The sequence below is a fragment of the Gnatocerus cornutus genome, chromosome 1 (genome assembly GCF_029298725.1).
Source record: "Gnatocerus cornutus isolate USDA-ARS CGAHR chromosome 1, icGnaCorn1.1, whole genome shotgun sequence".
NCBI lineage: Eukaryota > Metazoa > Arthropoda > Insecta > Coleoptera > Tenebrionidae > Gnatocerus > Gnatocerus cornutus.
The window spans coordinates 15,732,721-15,751,852 of record NC_142233.1 but is presented as its reverse complement, the minus strand read 5'-3'; the positions used below and the strand labels follow the sequence as shown (position 1 = coordinate 15,751,852).

The 19,132-nt window shown below is 31.9% G+C and overlaps 1 long non-coding RNA gene across 1 annotated transcript in view; it reads left to right on the top strand.

Moving 5' to 3' along the window:
* The first annotated feature begins 121 nt into the window (after positions 1-121).
* LOC148180495 (uncharacterized) overlaps positions 122-19,132 on the top strand; it is a 40,903-nt gene continuing 21,892 nt past the window's right edge. The window contains exons 1-2 of the long non-coding RNA XR_015771714.1: positions 122-214; positions 9,082-9,197. This is a non-coding gene — a long non-coding RNA (uncharacterized LOC148180495). The remainder of the gene's footprint in view (positions 215-9,081; positions 9,198-19,132) is intronic.

Genomic DNA, 19,132 nt, shown 5'->3' with positions numbered 1-19,132 from the left:
AACGTGTTTGTAACAGTATTGATTTTTATTCCTAACCTCTTATTTGTGATTCACCCTTAGAATTAAAATTTACACAGAGTGCGTGGAGTTCGAGTGGATCGAGTGACCGCTGGACGGAATGTGCAAAAACGTTGACGTTGTGTAGTTTTACTTGTTTTATTGCCTTTCGACGGTTTTATCATGTTGCTTGGGAATTGTCGGCGTTCGTGTAATGGTAAGTTAAACAAAAGAGTGACAATTTTTTTGGTTTCGGTGGTCGAGTCACCGCTGGCGATGTTCGCTTGTTTTCAGCGGGGTACCTAAATTATTCAGGTTGCTGCACCTGAGTCACAGCACCACCGATTCTGATAATTCCTAACTAAATCAAGTAGTCTGCAATTGTTTATGCTTATCATGCATTTTTTTTAACATCTTAAGGTTACTGCACCTGTTCTAATTGGACGAATGAAACAAATGAACTCCTTGTCAAACTAGAAGAAAAAAACAAATGAATAATGTTGTGTCAAATAATTGTTACAATTATTATTAAATTAGTGTGACAGTTGAATTCCCGTCCTGCGCAACAGCGCCTCCTCTGATAAGGGAAGTCATCGCCGTCGTTGATAATAAAAGCGTTCAATTGTTATTGACAGTGTGATCCGATCTAGGAGGCTGTACTGTCATTTGGTACGTCACGATGTCAGCTGGTGTTTAACCTCAATCTGTCAGTTTTGAAAAAACGTAAACAATGAAATTAAGTAGTTATTTGTGTACGAAGGAGGCAAAGTTGTGACTTCCGCGCGAGGAACTTGACCAAATTCGTCAAGGTCGTCAACCTCGAAACGCAGCTTACTACAAGCTCGAAAAAAATCGTGTCTTCACTTTCTGCACGCTACTGACTCATTCACATTGCCATTACCGCAAGAAATATGACCTTTAGTAACCTCGCATGAATTTAAACGACTTGAAACGAGAAGAAACAATGGTCAGGCTTGTTTTTTTGACCCATTTTTTCTTGTTATGTTACACCAAACATATTAATTTTGAGCACGTAAGCGGGCATTTAGCTACTGTTTTGACGAAACGTGTTTCTTACTACGTGAAACTGCAGTTTGACGAGGATTTCACGTGGGTTTTTTACTGAATTAATTCGGACGGTCCTGTCATGACGTCATTTTTCTGTCACTCTCGGAAATAATCGTGGCGAAACTATTGTTGAAATGTCCATTCAATTGTTTTAGCAATGCGTTAAATCTCGCGGGATCAGAGCAGGCCGTTCGAACAAAAACTTGCGTTTTTTAGTAGGCTCTGTTTGTCATCTCTTTGACACTTTGAGGTTAACATGTCATTATTGACATAACGTCAAAAGTCGATCGGCGACATTGTTACCAACATGTAAACAAACACAACGCCTACTAAATCAATCTTTTTTAACACAATTTCGTCCCACGAGATGTAAATCAGAGCATTGGCTCCTTGCTGGTCGATCGTCTTTTTTTTCTGTCATAATCTTTGCTTGTTTTTTTCCCAGGGTTACCAAATTGAAAGTTGGTTTTTCTGTGCCAATTTTGAAATGTTTCTTCATGTTTTCGCCCTGTCGAAATTGCTCTCGACGGAAATTGGTAATTGGTGGATTTTCCTGTTTTATATCCTCCACCGAGTAAAAGCCATACCGACAAATAATTTATTAATTTGACCGTGTTAGAACTGGTTTTAGGTGCGCCTCGTTGCTGAAATCCCGAGCTTGTTTTGGAAACAATTGTTTTGAGGTTTTGGAAGTAATTTGGTTTAGTGAGACTTAAATGTTAGTTTACACGGTAAAAAATTCAGGTAAATTTGAGTTATTTTACTCTGAAGATGACAAGCCAATTTTCAAAAATAAAAAATAAAGTTTGTAACTCTGGTAATTTTAACGCTACAATTTTCAATCAAATTTGGGGAGATTACTCATCTGAACTTGCTTATTGATCATGCCAAATTTCAAAATTATAGGCCGAAGGGGTCAGATTTTGGAATTTTTATTTGGCGGATGAACCGAAACTTTTCGAAAAAATGTATTAAAACTTGTAACTCTGGTAATTTTAACGTCACAACGATCGTATTTGGAGTGTTTACTAATTTGGACTTGATTACTAATTGTGCCAAATTTCAAAATTATAGAGCCGAAAAAAATAATTTTAGAAAATTTTATTTTTTTGAATAAAGCGAAAACTATATTATTAAGGGTGTTACTATGGTAATTTTAACACTACAACTGCCAAATTTTGGGAGTTTACTAATTTAAACTGTGTCAAATTGCAAAATTGGAAGTTAGAAAATAATAGATTTTGAAATTTTTTGTTTAGAATGAACCGAAAATTTAAAAAAAAATATTCAAATTTGTAACTGTTAATTTAAACGTCTGAGCGATAAAATTTGGGGAGTTTACTAATTTAGACCTCCTAATTAAATGTGTCAAATTGCAAAATTGTTCTCAAAAAAGATAATTTTTTTTTATTCAGATGATAAACCACAAATTTTTAAAAATAAAATTAAAACCTGTAACTCTGGTAGTTTTAACGTGACAGAAATCCAGTTTGGACATTTACTAATTTAGACGTGATTACTAACTGCAAAATTTCAAAATTATAGAGGAGAAGCGACTGATTTTAGAAATTTTAATTTTTTGGAGGAACCAGAAACGATTTTTTTTTGGTGTATCTCTGGTTATTTTAAGAGTACAACAGGTAAATTTGGGGATTTTACTAATATAGACTTGCTTCTTAATTCTGCCTAATTGCAAAATTATAGACCGAAAAATACAAATTTTGAAAATTTTAATTTTGAGGGTGAATATAAAATGTCTGAAATAATATGTTAAGGGCTCTAATTTTGTGAATTTTAACGCCACAGCAACTAAATTTGTGGAGGTTAATAATTAAGGCTTGCTAATTAACTGTGTAAAATTGCAAAATTATAAGTAAAAAAAGATCGATTTTGGAATTTTTTATTCAAAAGAATTAGCCAAAAATAAAAAAATAAACATTAAAATTTGTATCTCTTTTAATTTTAACGCCACAGCAATCAAATTTTGACAGCTAACTAATTTGGACTTAGTTATTGACAGTGCAAAATTTTAAAACTATAGGGCAGAAGCGACTAATTTTAGAAAATTTTGTTTTTTGGATGAACCGAAAATGGCGAAGAATTTTTATTAAGGGTTGTAATTTAAAGGTTACTAATTTAGACTTGCTAATTAACTGTGTCAAACTTCAAAATGTTAAGTCAAACAACATACATTTTGGAATTTTTGTTTTGAAAATGAACCAAAATTTTCCAAAAAAAATTATTAAAATTAGTAATTTTGCTAGCTTTATCGTCACAACAATCCAATTTTGACAGTTAACTAATTTTGACTTAATAAATGACTGTACCAAAGTTAACAATTATGGAGTAAAAGCGACAGATTTTAGAAATTTTTATATTTTGGAGGAACTGGAAAAGGCAAATTTTTAATTAAAGACGTATCTCTGGTAACTTTAACGCTACAGCAGCCAAATTATAGGAGTTTACTAATTTAGACTTGAAAAATACAAATTTTGGAAATTTTTATATTGAGGATGAATAAAAATGGTATGAAATAATATGTTAAGGGCTCTAATTGTGTTAATTTTAACACCTCAGTTACTAAATTTCAGGGATTACTAATTTGGGCTTGCTAATTAACTGTGTCAAATTGCAAAATTGTAAGTTAAAAAAAGATAGATTTTGGAAATTTTTATTCAGAAGATCGAAACGGACATTTCTAAAAAATATATTAACTTTGGAAATTGTGGTAATTTTAACATCTCAAATATCAAATTTGACAAGTTTGCTAATTTAGATTTGCCTATTAATTATCCCAAATTGTAAAATTATAGACCGAAAAATACAAATTTTGAAAATTTTTATTTTGGGTATAAATAAAAAATGCCTGAAGTAATATGTTTAGGGATCTAATTATGTTAATTTTAACACCACAGTCACTAAATTAGGCCTGCTAATTAATTGTCTCAAATTGTAAAATTGCAAGTCAAAAAATGATAGATTTTGAAATTTTTTATTTAAAAGAATGAACCGAAATTTACAAAAAAAAACATAAAACGTGTAATTTTGGTAATTTTAACGTCAAAGCAATTAAATTTGGGGAGTTTACTAATTTGGACTTGATAACTAAAACAAACAACATGAATTTGAGATTTTTTTTTTCGGAAAACCAAAAACTTTCCAAAAAATTATTAAGATCTGTAATTCTTGTAATTTTAACGCTACAGCAATCAAATTTTGACAAGTTACTAGTTTGGATTTGATCATTAACTGCAAAATTTCAAAATTATACGACAGAAGCGACCAATTTTGGATTTTTTTTTTTGATGAACAGAAACGTTTTTTAATTAAGGGTGCAATTCTGCTAATTTTAACTTCATAGCAATGAAATGTTAACATTTTAGAGCAAAAGAGGCAAAGTTTCTAAAATTAAATAGTTTTTAGTATCATCGAAAATAAAAAGTCAAGTAGGCCGAGTGTTGCCACTTTTGGTGAGATGAAGATCACAATCAAACTGTCAAAGGACCTTTTGACGTACACAGTAGTACCAACCTGACAACTACAAAGTATCAATTCGACCTCGACATACGTCCATTTCAAAGGTGACTACGATAAGAATCCTCTACGAGGACGGAATTTTGCAAGTTAGTTACCACATAATTGCTCATAAAGTTTAGACATAATGTCAACCGATAAACGGAGCTGATAGTCACGGTTGGTACCATTGAATTTTAGAATAGGGTTGGCTGCCTTGTCGTCTATCTGTCATCTGTCCAAACTCCAAAGCCACCTAGACGCTATCCAACAAATGACATGCAAGTTTTGGCAAAATTCCTTTTTTCAGGTACTTCGCGGTCGCTGCGGTTTCCTTCATTTAATCACCGCCACTCTACTTTAAATGACGTAACTTTATTTCCACACCCACTTTTATATAACTTTGTAACATTTAATTTTTTTTCGCAGAAAACTCGATTTACATTTCCGCTACATCGTTTCATTAAAAAAAAATTATAAGAGAATGATTAATATGAAATTGAACACATTAAAACGATCGAGCTCTGCGGTTTATATTCCGCTTCGTCCATATCCTCATTATTAGCCCATAAAACTTTATTATATACAATGAAAACGAGTTTACCATAAAAATAGCTCTCTGATCAATTTTATAGATAAAACGACAGTTTACAATACACTTGAGAGAGTTTCGGCCATATTTCGCTCAGCGGGATATTCAATTCAATTGAGTCGTTAATTTTGACATAATTCTGCTATGAATAGGCCAAACAAAAGAAAGTGGCCTGTAAAAAACTCTTTTAGTGACATCACGTCATCATTATTTTCAAATCAAGTGGTACTTGTAAGTACAAATTTCGACTTATTCTTCTTAGTTTGGCGAGAGGGGATAAATACAGTCATGCAACTAAAAGTTGTCTTTAAAATTTAAATTTATGGGTTCTAAATGTGACGATGCGAAAAATGTCGTTAATCCGGGTCTAGTGGGCCTTGAACCACATGCTGTGTCAAAAGTGTCATAATGACGTCACGTCGCGTCGGGTTTAACCTAAAACCTCCAAAGGCTGCTGCGATGACGTTTGTACCTATCGAGAATCGAACCAATCAGGGTGGCTGTAGTCGCAGAGCTGCCAACACAATTTGTAACAACTAAAAACACTTACAATGTACTTATGTCGTTTAGTTTTACGTATTTTGAACGAGAACAATGGAAATGGAGCAATTTTATGTTCTCCTTTTCCGATAACAGTTTTCAGCTGCCATGGATTTCTCATAAAAATGAGAGGGAAATAATAATTCGTGTTCTTGTTTGTTCGCAAATATTTACCCTCAAATGTTATATAACAAGATTAAAATTATCGGAACTGAATTGTTGGCGTCCGTTTCATTAAAAGGGGCGAGGGAAAAAATTGTTTCTAGGGTAATTTGTGTTTCAGAGTTGGCAGCAGAGTGGTACCAAAAACGTGGTGGAGCGCTCTCTTCTGAGAGGAAAACGTTCCACTGCTTACTCTAGATGAGCAAACGAACGCTTTTCCAAAATTTCTAGATTTTTTTTTAATTCAATTGTGTGGTTGGCACTACTGTTCAACTCTGTTACCAACTTAACAAAGAAACTTGTCAAATGAATAGTGAATGAGATTCGCACAAAGGATTGATTCACTCTCACTATAAATTTTATCTCAAATATTTACTTTATCTCTGAAAAATTTAACTGATAAAAAATATAGTTATTGTAGTGATGTCAAGTTAGTTTGTGCGCTTTTGTCATCACTGCATGACGTCAGATTCGTTTCTACGCCTACGTGCTTATTTTTCTTTTTTTTTATTCTTCCGATTAAGTGTGTATTTGTTGTGTAAAAATGAGAAAAGTTGGGATTAACAAGGCGTAATCAGGTATGTTGATCTCAAATATACAGAGTGATCAATTGAATTTTATATTTAGTTGTAAACGAATTATAAATATCAGATAATTGGCAGATGACATAAGTTCACATAGAAGAGCACACTAGATAGATATCATTTTACATAATTTTATACAGGGTGATGTCCATAAATATTCACTTTTTTAAAGTTGGATTTTTTCATTTGTAGGACTAGCTCAAATTTCAAAATTTTGTATAAAATTCTATTTTTACAATAATTAAATGTGATTTGGTAGATCTATTGCCGTCAGTTCGTTCAGTGAGTGTACTAAATTACAAAATTTTAGGACTAAATGCAAGGATTTTTGGAATTTTTTATTTGTAGGACGGGCTTAAAGTTCAAAATTTCATATCAAATTTTGTAGCTCCAACAGTTTTTACGATAAATGAATGAAATTTGGTAGATTTATTACTTTGAGTGCGTTCAGGGAGTGTACTAAATAACGAATTTTTAGAACTAAAAGCAAGAATTTTTTGGATTTTTATTTGTACTCCCAGCTCTAGATTTAAAATTTTGTATTAAATTCTGTAGCTTCAACAATTTTTACGTTAAATCAATGAAATTCGGAGGATTTATTACTTGGAGTGCGTTCAGTGAGTGTACTAAATTACAAAATTGTAGTACAAAAAGTATTGATTTTTGGATTTTTTTATTTGTTAGGTGAGCTCAAAATTCAAAATTTTGTATGAAATTTTATGTCTTCCAACAGTTTTTACGATAAATCAATGTAATTTGGAGGATTTATTACTTTGAGTTCGTTCATTGAGTGTACTAAATTACAAAATTTTATAACCAGAAGCAACGATTTGGGTAATTTTTTATTTGTAGGATGAGTTTAAAATTCAAAATTTTGGATTAAATTTTGTATCTTTAACAGTTTTTACGATAAATCAATGAAATTTAGAGAATTTATTATTTTGAGTTTGTTTATTGAGTGTACTAAATTACAAAATTTAAGAACCAAAAGCAACAATTTTTGGAATTTTGTATTTGTAGGATGAGTTTAAAATTCAAAATTTTGTTGTTATTTCTGTGTCTTTAATAGTTTTTAGGATAAATCAATGAAATTTGTAGGATTTATTACTTTGAGGTCGTTCGTTGAGTGTACTAAATAACAAATATTTAGAACCAGAGGCAACGATTTTTGGAATTTTTTATTTGTAGGACGAACTGGAAATTCAAAATTTTGTATTCAATTCTGTAAGTCCATCAGTTTTTACGTTAAATCAATGAAATTTGGAGGATTTATTACTTTAAGTGTGTTCAGAAAGTGTAATAAGTTACAGAATTTTAGGACTAAAAGCAACGATTTTTGAAAGTTTTTATTTGTAGAGTGAACTCAAAGCTCAAAATTTTGTAGTAAATACTGTAGTTTTAACAGTTTTTACGATAAATCAACAAAATTTGGAGGATTCGTTACTTTGAGTGTGTTTATTAGGTGCACAAAATTACAAAACAACGATTTTTCGAATTTTTTATTTGCAGGACTAGCTCGAAATTCAAAATTTTGTATTAAAACTTGCTGTCTTCAACAGTAATCATGATAATTAAATGAAATTTGGTGGATTTATTACTTAGAATTCGTTCATTGAGTGTACTAAATTACAAAATTTTAGACCCAGAGGCAACGATTTTTGGAATTTTTTATTTCTAGGACCAACTCGAAATTCAAAATTTCGTATTAAATATATTCTGTAGTTCTGTCAGTTTTTACGATAAACTAATGAAATTTGGTGGATTTAGTACTTGGAGTGCGTTAAGTGAGTGTACTAAATTACAAAATTTAAGCACCAAAAGCAACGATTTTTGGAATTTTTTCGAAATTTTTTATTTGTAGGATGAGTTTAAAATTCAGAATTTTAGATTAAATTCTGTAGCTCCGTCAGTTTGTACCATAAACTAATGAAATTTGGTGGATTTATTAATTGGAGTGCGTTCAGTGAGTGTACAAAATTACAAAATTTTAGCACTAGAACCAACGATTTTTGTAATTTTTTATTAGATAAACGAGCTCAATTTTTTAAGTAAAAAAGAAAATAGAGAAAAAGACTTCCGTGTAACTGTTTTAATTTGAAATCAGTTGGCAACATTGCTTGTTTTGTCAAAACATCACGTAATGCAATGACAACTAGATTGATTCTCCACTCAAAAAAAACAGAATTCGAAGAATATTTCCACAGCCTGCTGCAATCTTAAAACTTGCGTTCCACACGGAACTTTATAGCTCGGTACTTTCATTGCAGTTTTAAGACTTCCTTTTGTAGCACCGGAAACCGACGCCACGCAATTGTTTCTTTCAATTGCCCGAGAGTACTTGATGCAAATCGTTTTATTAACGCGTTTCTCTTTTCTGCTCTTTTTTATCCTTCTTACCATAGGTGGCCTAGAATCAACTATTTTATTATTGTGGTTAAAAATCAGTTTTGAAAAGACAATCCAAAACCTTTCAATTCATTTTCACAGCCGACTTGGAGGATTTATGCGGGCACTTTCAGAAACGATTTTTTCTGGATCTCCGAGATAAATCGTTTCCCATTTACAAAAGCGAATAAATTTAAGAAAATTGTAGAGTGCCGACTTTCCAATTTTTTTTTCTTCCAGAGAGGAGATAAGGATGGATTTTGACAAAGACCCGACGCTCCAGGAATGGACTCGTGAACAGCCCCTATCCGTCCTGGCCCTGGACAGCGCCGACAGGGCCGTACTCCGAATTGCAGGTCAGTTTTGTTTAATTACTTGCGTCGACGCAACTTTGCGTCACTCGTAATGGAGTCCTCTTTCCTACTTATTCCATTTCCTCTCGGCCCACGAGTACCGAGAATAAACAAAAAAAAAGCGAACTCTATTATTAAACAATTGTCGCAATTTAATGATGCGCCAATTGAAGCGATGAGCGGATAAAAGTGTGGTGTCACATTTTTTTAAAAATCTTACATAACTAATTTCGTCCGACTATTTCACACTAGAAACCAAAAAAGTCGCCAATTTAAAAACGAATTACGTGAGTGATTTTATCAAGCATGCCGTGGCGAGCCAGAAAAAACTGGTTTTATTTATTGATACATCTTATTTAATAAATGATCTCCGATTGGGAATTTACGATGTAAAAAGAACTAACTTTGTGGGTGTAATTCTGTAATTTCTGTGAAAGTTTGATCGTAAATTCGAAGTTTTGGAATTATGAACACGAAGAGGAGATAATTTCGGGTTAATCAGATTCAGGGGGTGCAATTAACACAGTTTTTAATTGGTTTGTTTTTAGGGGTGAAGTTGTAAAAAATTCGCACATTTTAGTCGTGTAACTTGATCCTGCTGATGATTTCTGTTGATAGTGCTATAACGAGCAATAAATTTCGGGCATCACTCTTATTCGAACGACTAGCCAAAAGTTCAACATTATTAATTGTTGCGAATTTTTCGACCTTTTCAGTGCGTGTCAATTTAATTTATTGTTGGTAGAAATGTCAAAGCTTTGGAATTTCGGATATTCTGTTGGTAGCTCTGTAACCTTCATACTAATCCCCTGATTCGTTATTTCAATTTGACGACTTAAATCTTAGAGGATTAGCTTATTATCAGTTGTGATATCAAAAACAGTAGCACCGTTTCGTTAGTTACAACTCTCAAAAATTAGTTCAATTATATCGAGCACTCGAATTAGATTCTCGAGCATTTAAAAAAAACGAATCAGGTAGAAGGCTATGACTTTCAGTGGGATGTTGGTAATACTGAATGTCAATCGGTGATGAATGACGTTTGAAGGCATTTGAGGTTATGTGTGTTCAAATAGCGCGACAGATGTCACTTTCCATTTGTTTTGTCAGTGTTACCAAACTATGGAAGAAAATCATCGCCTTCTTCATTGTTTTTAAATGATCGCACGCTGGTTTCTGTCTGTTGATAGGAAACATGCATAGGTTGAACAATAATTTTTGCTTATCTCGCATGTCATTGTTATTGCAGATAAGGAATGATATGCATCTTTTTGGTGTGAACGAAATAAATACAAATTTGGAATTTTAGGCTAATTTTTGAGTTCTAGGTTCTGAAATATAGAATTTTGGAAATTTGTACTTATGCTTTCTATTTTGTTATTTATTTTTGGGGTTTTCGGTGCTTTAAACTGTCATATTTTCGATTTTGGTTTTTGGTTTTTGGTTTTAGGAATTGTAAGATTTTTGGGTTTTCAAATTTGAGCTTTATTTTTCCTAAAGTTTCAGATTGCAAATTTTCAAAAATAAGTGTAAATTTGATTTTTTTGTATTTTTGATTTTTGAGAATTTCAAATCTAGCAGTAAGAACTTTAGAATTTGTCATGTGAAGATTCAGAATCCAAAATTTCATATAAAATTTTATAACTGGAACAGTTTCTACGATAAATCAACGAAATTTGGAGTTATTACTTCAAGTGCGTTAAGTGAGTGTACTAAATTATGAAATTTAAGCACCAAAAGCAATGATTTTTGGAATTTTTTCGATTTTTTTTATTTTTAGGATGAGTTTAAAATTTAAAATTCTGAATTAAATTCTGTAGCCCCGTCAGTTTTTACCATAAACTAATGAAATTTGGTGGTTTGATTACTGGAGTGCGTTCAGTGAGTGTACTAAATTACAAAATTTCAGAACCAAAATCACGGATTTTTGGAATTTTTATTTGTAGGACGAGTTAAAAATTCAAAATTTGGAGTTAAAGTTTGTATTTCCAACAGGTTTTGGCGATAAAGCAATAAAATTTCGTACATTTATTACTTGTAGTGCGTTCAGTGAATGTATTAAATTACAAAATTTTAGAACTAAAAGCAAGAAATTTTTGAATTCTTTATTTTTAAGACGAGCTCTAAATTCAAAATTTTGTATTTTGTCCGGTATCTTCAACAATTTTTACGATAAATTAATGAAATTTGGTGGATTTATTACTCGAAATGTGTTCTTAAAGTGTAGTAAATTACAAAATTTTAAATCAAAAAGCAAAGATTTTGGAATTTTTTATTTTTTAGCCGTACTTAAATTCCAAACTTTTTTTAAATTTTATAAGTACGCCGGCTTTTGCGATAAATCAGTGAAATTTGATGGATTTATTACTTTCAGTGTGTTTAGCGAGTGTACTAAATTACAAAATTTTAGAGCAAAAAGTAACGATTTTTCGATTTTTTTTGTAAGGCGAGCTCAAAATTTAAAATTTTGTATTAAATTCTGTTTCCAACATTTTTTAAGATGAATCAATGAAATTTAGAGGATTTATTACTTTGAGAGTGTTTAGTGAGTGTACTAAATTTCAAAATTTTAGAATCAGATGCAACGATTTTTGGGTTTTTTTTCGAAATTTTTTATTTCTATGATTAGCTTTAAATTCAAAATTTCGTATTAAATTCTATAGCCCCGTCAGTTTCTACGATAAACTAATGAAATTTGGTGGATTTATTACTTGAAGTGAGTTCAGCGAGTGTACTAAATTACAAAATTTTAGAACAAAAAGTAATGATTTTTGAATATCTTCTTTTGTAATACGAGCTCAAAATTTAAAATTTTGTTTTAAATTTTGTGTCTCCAACAGTTTTTACGATAAATCAATGAAATTTGGAGGATTTATTACTTTGCGTGTCTTTAGTGAGTGTGCTAAATTACAAAATTTTAGAACCTGAAGCTACGATTTTTGGAATTTTTATTTGTGGGACGAATTCAAAATTCAAAATTTGGAATCAAATTTTGTATCTTCAACAGTTTTTACGATAAATCGATGAAATTTGGTGAATTGATTACTTAATGTGCGTTTAGTAAGTGTATTGAATTACAATGTTTTAGAACTAAAAGCAACGATTTTTGAAATTTTTATTTGTAGGACGAGCTCAATTCATAATTTCGTATTAAATTCTGTATCTCCAACATTTTTTATGATAAACCAATGAAATTTGATGGTTTTATTATTTTACGTGAGTGCATTTCGGTCACAAAAACATAAAAGTTTGGAACAAAAATCAAAAATTTTCGAATTATTCTTTTGTCTAGCGAACTCAGAATCCAAAATTTTCAATTAAATTCTGTAACTCCAACAGATTTAACTATAAACTAATAAATTTACCATAACGTAGTGAAGCTTGATTACAATTTCTAGAAATTTCACTGATTTGTCGTAAAAGCCTTTGGTGCTAAAATTGTGTTGACTAGTGTAACGTATTATCCTTACAAAATACGACAAGTCCACTCGCATGTTAATTAGATTCTACACTGAACAAAGTTCAATTTCATCGTTTAACCTTTAATTCTACAATCCCGAGCTATTTTTAAAAACTGTGTAATATAAAGCAGTCCACACCTGTTCATTACTACGATTCAATTAATACAAAATACGTCTTATTATTCTCACCAATCTGCAAAATTAGACTGATGTCCGAAAAAATGGTTCCACTTGAATCCCACAATAGAAATTCCCATGAGGTTCGGCGCCCAATTTCAACAAGTCCTCCAAAAATCTTCTGACTCAGAAGAAGAATTTAGGCCATTTCCTGAGCAGATTTCCAAGGAAGTGATCTACTTTTGGAAATTCCGTCACCGGCATTAAATTAATTCGTTAACAAACAGACTTATCGTGTTTATTGACAGCTTTCCACACCTTTTCCGCAAAATCCGGTGATTGTTGAGATAAGGCGAAGCGATACGTATGTCTGCGATTAATCCGCAGATGTAAATCTGTTCGTACAATTCACGACTATCAAGAGACAAATTATCTGTAATTGGCGGTACAAATTAATATCTCGCTGATTCAAAATGATTAAAATTTATTGTCACTCCTGTCCAAAGACTTTCAGGTGGTCAACGCCAGGTGGCGCGTGAATAAATCGCGGATGCAATGAAACGTGAAGCAGGTGGAGGTTTTAAAGACTGACCTGCAAAGTCTTCTGAGGGAAACAAAGAGAAATGACCGCTGATGACGACAATTGCGTAAAATTTTTACGTACAAGTCAGAAAAATTAAGTTTTAGTGTCTAGAAACGTTCATTGGAATTTTTCGGGTGATTTTCATGGCGATTTAGGGAAAACTCTATTTATTTATGCTGGTGGGATGTTCAATTACTCATGCAGAGAATCAGTGCAATGTTTACCAGGAATTGGTTTAAAAATAGAGCTATTATGAGTGCAAATTTGGATGCACATTCAATTAACCCTAATTGGTCAAGTAAACTTGGCTGTGACTAATTTGAAGCGAAATTCAGAACTACAGCTTCAGTTTGACGCTCAGAATTCTAAAATCGTCTCAGGGAAAATGAGTCTATTCAATTTACTTGTAGTTAAATCTGGTCGACTTACAGATTTTAATTTATTTTATTATTTTTTAGCTTCAGATTTAAAGTTTTGTAATAAATCCTGTAGCTTCAACAGTTTTTACGACAAATCAATAAAATTTCAAGGATTTATTATTTTAATTGTGTTCAGTCAGTGTACTAAATTACAAAGTTCTAGAACCAAAAGCAACGATTTTTGGAATTTTTTATATGTAGGACGAACTTAAAATTTAAAAGTTTGTATTAAATTCTGTAGCTTCAACAATGTTTACGATAAATCAATGAAATTTGGAGGATTTACTACTTTAAATGCCTTTAGTGAGTGTACTAAATTTCAAGATAGAACAAAAACTAACAATTTTTTAATTTTTTTTATTTGTAGGACGAGCTCAAAATTCAAAATTTTCTATTAAACTCTGTAGCTTCAACATTTTTTACGGTCAATTAATGATATTTTGAGGTTTTATTACTTTAAGTGTGTTCAGTAAGTGTACTAAATTAAAAAAAATTTAGAACTAAAAACAATAATTTTTTGAATTTTTATTTGTGGGACTAGTTCAAAATTCAAAATTTTGTATAATATTTTCTGTCTCTAACAATGTTTACGAAAAATCAATGAAAGTTGGTGGATTCAGTACTTTAGGTCCGTTCAGCAAGTGTACCAATTTTCAACATTTTGGATCAAAAAGCAATTTTATATTTTATATTCATTTCTGCAGCTCCCTCAGTTTTTAAGATAAATTAATGAAATTTAGAGGATTTATTAGTTTAGGTGCGTTCATTGAGTGTACCAAATAACAAAATTTTAGCACCAAAAACATCGATTTTTGGAATTTTTTGTTTATAGCAGCAACTCAAAATTCGATTTTTTTATGAATTCTGTAGCTCCTACAGTTTTTACGATAAATCATTGAAATTTGGAGGATTTATTACTTTGGGTGCTTTCAGTGAGTGTACTAAATTACAAAATTTTAGAACCAAAATCAGCGATTTTTCGAATTTTTTATTTGTCGGGCAAGTTCAAAATAATTCGAAATTTTGTGTTAAATTCAGTAGCTTCAACAATTTTTACGATCAATCAATAAAATTTGGTGGATTTATGGCTTGGGAGTGCGTTCAGTGAGTGTACTAAATTTCAAAATTTTAGAACAAAAAACAACGATTTTTGAAATTTTTTATTCATTCATTTAAAAAATTCAATTTTTGTAGCTCGGTCAGTTAAATTAATTAAATTGGGAGAATTTATTAGCATAAGTGTGTGGAGCATTGAGCCTACCAAGTTACAAAATTTTGGAACCAAAAGTACTGATTTTATGAATTTTTTGTTTCTAGGACTAGCTTGAACTAGCTTGATCAAAATTTGAGATACAATTTTATATCTTCGTCAGTTTTTACGACAAATTAATGAAATCTGGTGGATTTGTTACCTTGAGTGTGCTCAGTGAGTGTACTAAATTACAAAATTTTAGAACTAACAGCAAGAAATTTTCGAATTTCTCATTTTTAAGACCAGCTGTATATTCAAAATTTTCTATTATATTCTGTATTTTCAACAATTTTCACGATAAATCAATGAAATCTGCTGAATTTATTACTTTGAGTGCATTCAGTGAGTGTACTAATTTACAAAATTTTAGAACCAAAATCAGCGATTTTTCGAATTTTTTATTTGTCGGGCAAGTTCAAAATAATTCGAAATTTTGTATTAAATTCAGTAGCTTCAGCAATTTTTACGATCAATCAATAAAATTTGGTGGATTTATGGCTTGGGAGTGCGTTCAGTGGGTGTACTAAATTTCAAAATTTTAGAACAAAAAACAACGATTTTTGAAAATTTGTCGGTCAAGCTCAGAATTTAAAATTTTGGATTAAATTTTTAGGATTTCTTATTGACTTCGTCAAATTGGCGAAAACGTGTGTCTGTTATTAACTCATACAGAAGTCGAAGAAGTGTTAATTAAAAGCTGAGATTAGGGAAATCCTTTCATAAGTACTTTTAGCAGTGTTGCCAAATTAAAGTCTTAAAAAGTGATTGAATGGTGCCATCTCATTTTTTTAAATTATCGCTGAATAAAAAGTTATTTATTGTTTTGCGTTCAATTAGCGAGACGGTGTTAAATTATTTTTTGTACCGCGAGTAATCGAAATTCATGGAATTTACTTTCAACACCGGAGCCAAATTCCAAATTAGGACAATAAAAAATCCAAGGAAATATGTAAATATCTAATTAGCGATTTTCCTCCTCTATTATCGCCGTTAATTTGACATTTTTTCCTCTCCAAAATTGAAAGTTATTAAATAATTAAACAAATAATTCGCCAGGGCCCCACTTGACAACTTGGCTCTTCTTGGCTCATTTATCTGTTAATGAATGCTATTGCGTCAACTGAAGTTGAAATTTCCTCAGGTGATGTCACCTTTTAAATAATTCACAAGCGTTTCATTTAATGATAAGCATACGCCGGTGGCGATTTTATTTCTCTATTGCAAGTGCAAAAGTCGTAAACAGACTATTTCGTTTCAAAACACGACACAGTAAATTAACTTCAAGTTAGTTAATTCTCGCGTGTGACCAGTTTTAGCGGAGAGAAATTAGCGGTGGATGTAGTAGTTTCGCGAGAGCGTGGGCTGGAATGGTGGATTCATGTTAATTGGATGGGGATTTGATTGTGGTTCTGATTAGAAGTGCCGAGGTTTCTTGCGGAATGGGTTTTGGTTTTATAGAGTTTCTTTGGATTTCTACGTTTTTTTTATTTTTATACTTGGATTCTTGAGGATTTTTTCTGTTTTTCTTATTTTTTGAGGATTTTTAAGATTTGTTTCTTTAGGTTTTTCAGATTCGAGATTTTTAGCAATTTATTTGAGGTTTTAAGAGATTTGTTTTTTTTTTACCATTTTCTCTTGTAGTTTCAGAGTTTTTTTAATTTTTGTTTTTTTTTTTGAAATTAAATTTGTAGATATTCCAGTTTTATTAAAAAAATTAGATTTTGGATTTGTCATTACAACTAAAAAAATCGTTACTTTTAGATCTAAAATTTTCTAATTTAGTACAATCAATCAATATACGCATTTGAAGTAACAAGTCCTCCAAATTTCTTTACTGTAACTTTGAAATTTTTGTAATTTTAGAATTTATTATCCAGAAAAAATGAAAAATAGTTTCTTCTTGATCTAAAATTCTGTAATAAGAAGATAAGAAGATAAGAAATGCTTCTGAATTAATGTGTCTGTCAAATTTCATTCCTTTAAGGTTAAAATTGTTGAATTTATAAAATTCAAAAAAACTGGATTTTGACTTTTTTTGTCTGACTTACAAAAAGAATTCTTAAATTGCTACGTTTTGTACACTTAAGAAATGTCTGCAGGAATAATTGTACCAAAATGTTAAAAATTCTAAAATTTTACATTTTTGGTCTAAAATTCTGAAATTTGGCATATTGAACAAATGTTTTTGAGGTAATCAGTCCGTCAAATTTAATTGATTTAACGTTGAAATTATGCAAATTTATATAGAATTTGAAAAAAGTTTTAATTTTAAATTTAATTTATCAAAAATAAATTTCTCAAATTTTTGCGTTTTTATCTAAAATTCGATAATTTAGTACACGTAATAAACGCACTGAATTAATATGTCCACTAAGTTTTATTGCCTCATGGTTAAAATTGAAGGATTTATAGTGTTTCACCTCACGGTGGAATGTTGTAACACGGAATAGTGATTCGACTCAAATGGTTTTTGGATGTTTATTGAATTATCGGTACAACGACTTACTCTTTCGAGTTTAGAATTTTGAATGCTTAAAAACTAATTTGTTATGTCTCACCCCACCCTGCCACCCTCAGTTGGTACAGAGGGGGTGGATTTATGAATTGGTGGTGGCCTAAACATACTGCCCCCCTTGAAGTTACTTACTTAGTACTTCAATAATCGAATTTACATATATCATATTTACAAGATTATTATGCCTAACTAACAATTAAAAAATAACTAATTCATTAATAACAACGAATAAACATGTGTACATACAAACTTAAATGACTTAAGAAAAGCAAGGCAATAAAAGGAAGAAAAAAATAATAAAATGCGAATTGTCCTTCACGCGGAAACTGAAGTCCGCACTACACAAGTCACTACTCTTGGTCCTGAATGGGTAGGAGACATAACCTTTTCAATGACCTCTTCATGACGCCTTGGTTGGTACGAACGCTGACCACCCGACAATGACCGTCGTTGCCTGGGTGTACCTCTGCGATACGGCCCATCTTCCAACACAATGGAGGTGAATTGTCGACGAGTAGCACCAATGCCCCTACGAGGTTCTCGGGGACCTCGTCTTGCTTCCACTTGGTTTGCTGTTGGAGACTGCTTAGGTATTCGCGGAACCACCGATTCCAATAATGCTGTCGAAGACGTTCTACCAGCTGCCATCTGGACAATCGGTTGATCCGGACTTCTTGGAGGTCGGGCTCTGGAAGTGCTGTTAATGGCTCTCCAATCAGGAAATGGAAAGGGGTTTTGGATAAGTTCCATATGACCTAGAGCGAGGTACTCCGAAATGAATTTAGAATAATCTAGCTTGAGTTGCGGTTCTCTTGCAAATTTAGTTTCAAGGTGGTTAATCCGTTTAATTGCAAGGCCTTTGGATTCCCCGATTTTTAGCGGGTTACGTTTGATCGGCAGCTTTACTACAAAACGCCCCAAAATGTCACGTTTCGTATTTTCCCTGAAATGGGTCTCGCAATCTATTTCTTCTGCCGACAAAGGTTTATGACAGGTAGTACCAGATGCTTCAAGTTCAAAGAATTTTACTACTATGTTTTCTAGGGACTTGTTAGTTATTGCCAGATTACAAACCGATTTCGGCATGATTTGTTTATGATGGGGTCCGGCGGCAACAAATCCAAAGTGCGTTTTCTGTAGAATTGGACCCCCAGGTAGTGCAATTTGACCAACGCATAATAAAGACCAAAACAAGCCGCTACCAATTAACAGATCTACTGCAGCTGGTTTATGGAATTCCAGATCGGCCAAAAATACATTCTTTGGAATTTCCAGGGTGTCCAATTGTGTTAATGGTAAAGTTTCCGTGATTTGATTTAAAACAATACATTTGATATTGTCTGCTTGATACGCGTTGTATCGTGACTTTAGGGATATCGCTAACGTTTCATTAGAATTAGTGGTGGTGCCACTGATTCCCTTGATTTCGAAACTTTCTTTCTTACGTTCTAGACCCAATTTTGCGCACATGTGAGCCGTTATGTAATTGGACATGGATCCCGCGTCTAGGAAAGCTCGACAGCGTTTGAATTTGTTATTCGCGGACTTGATTAAAATAACAGCAGTGGCTAATAAAGTGGAATTATGAACT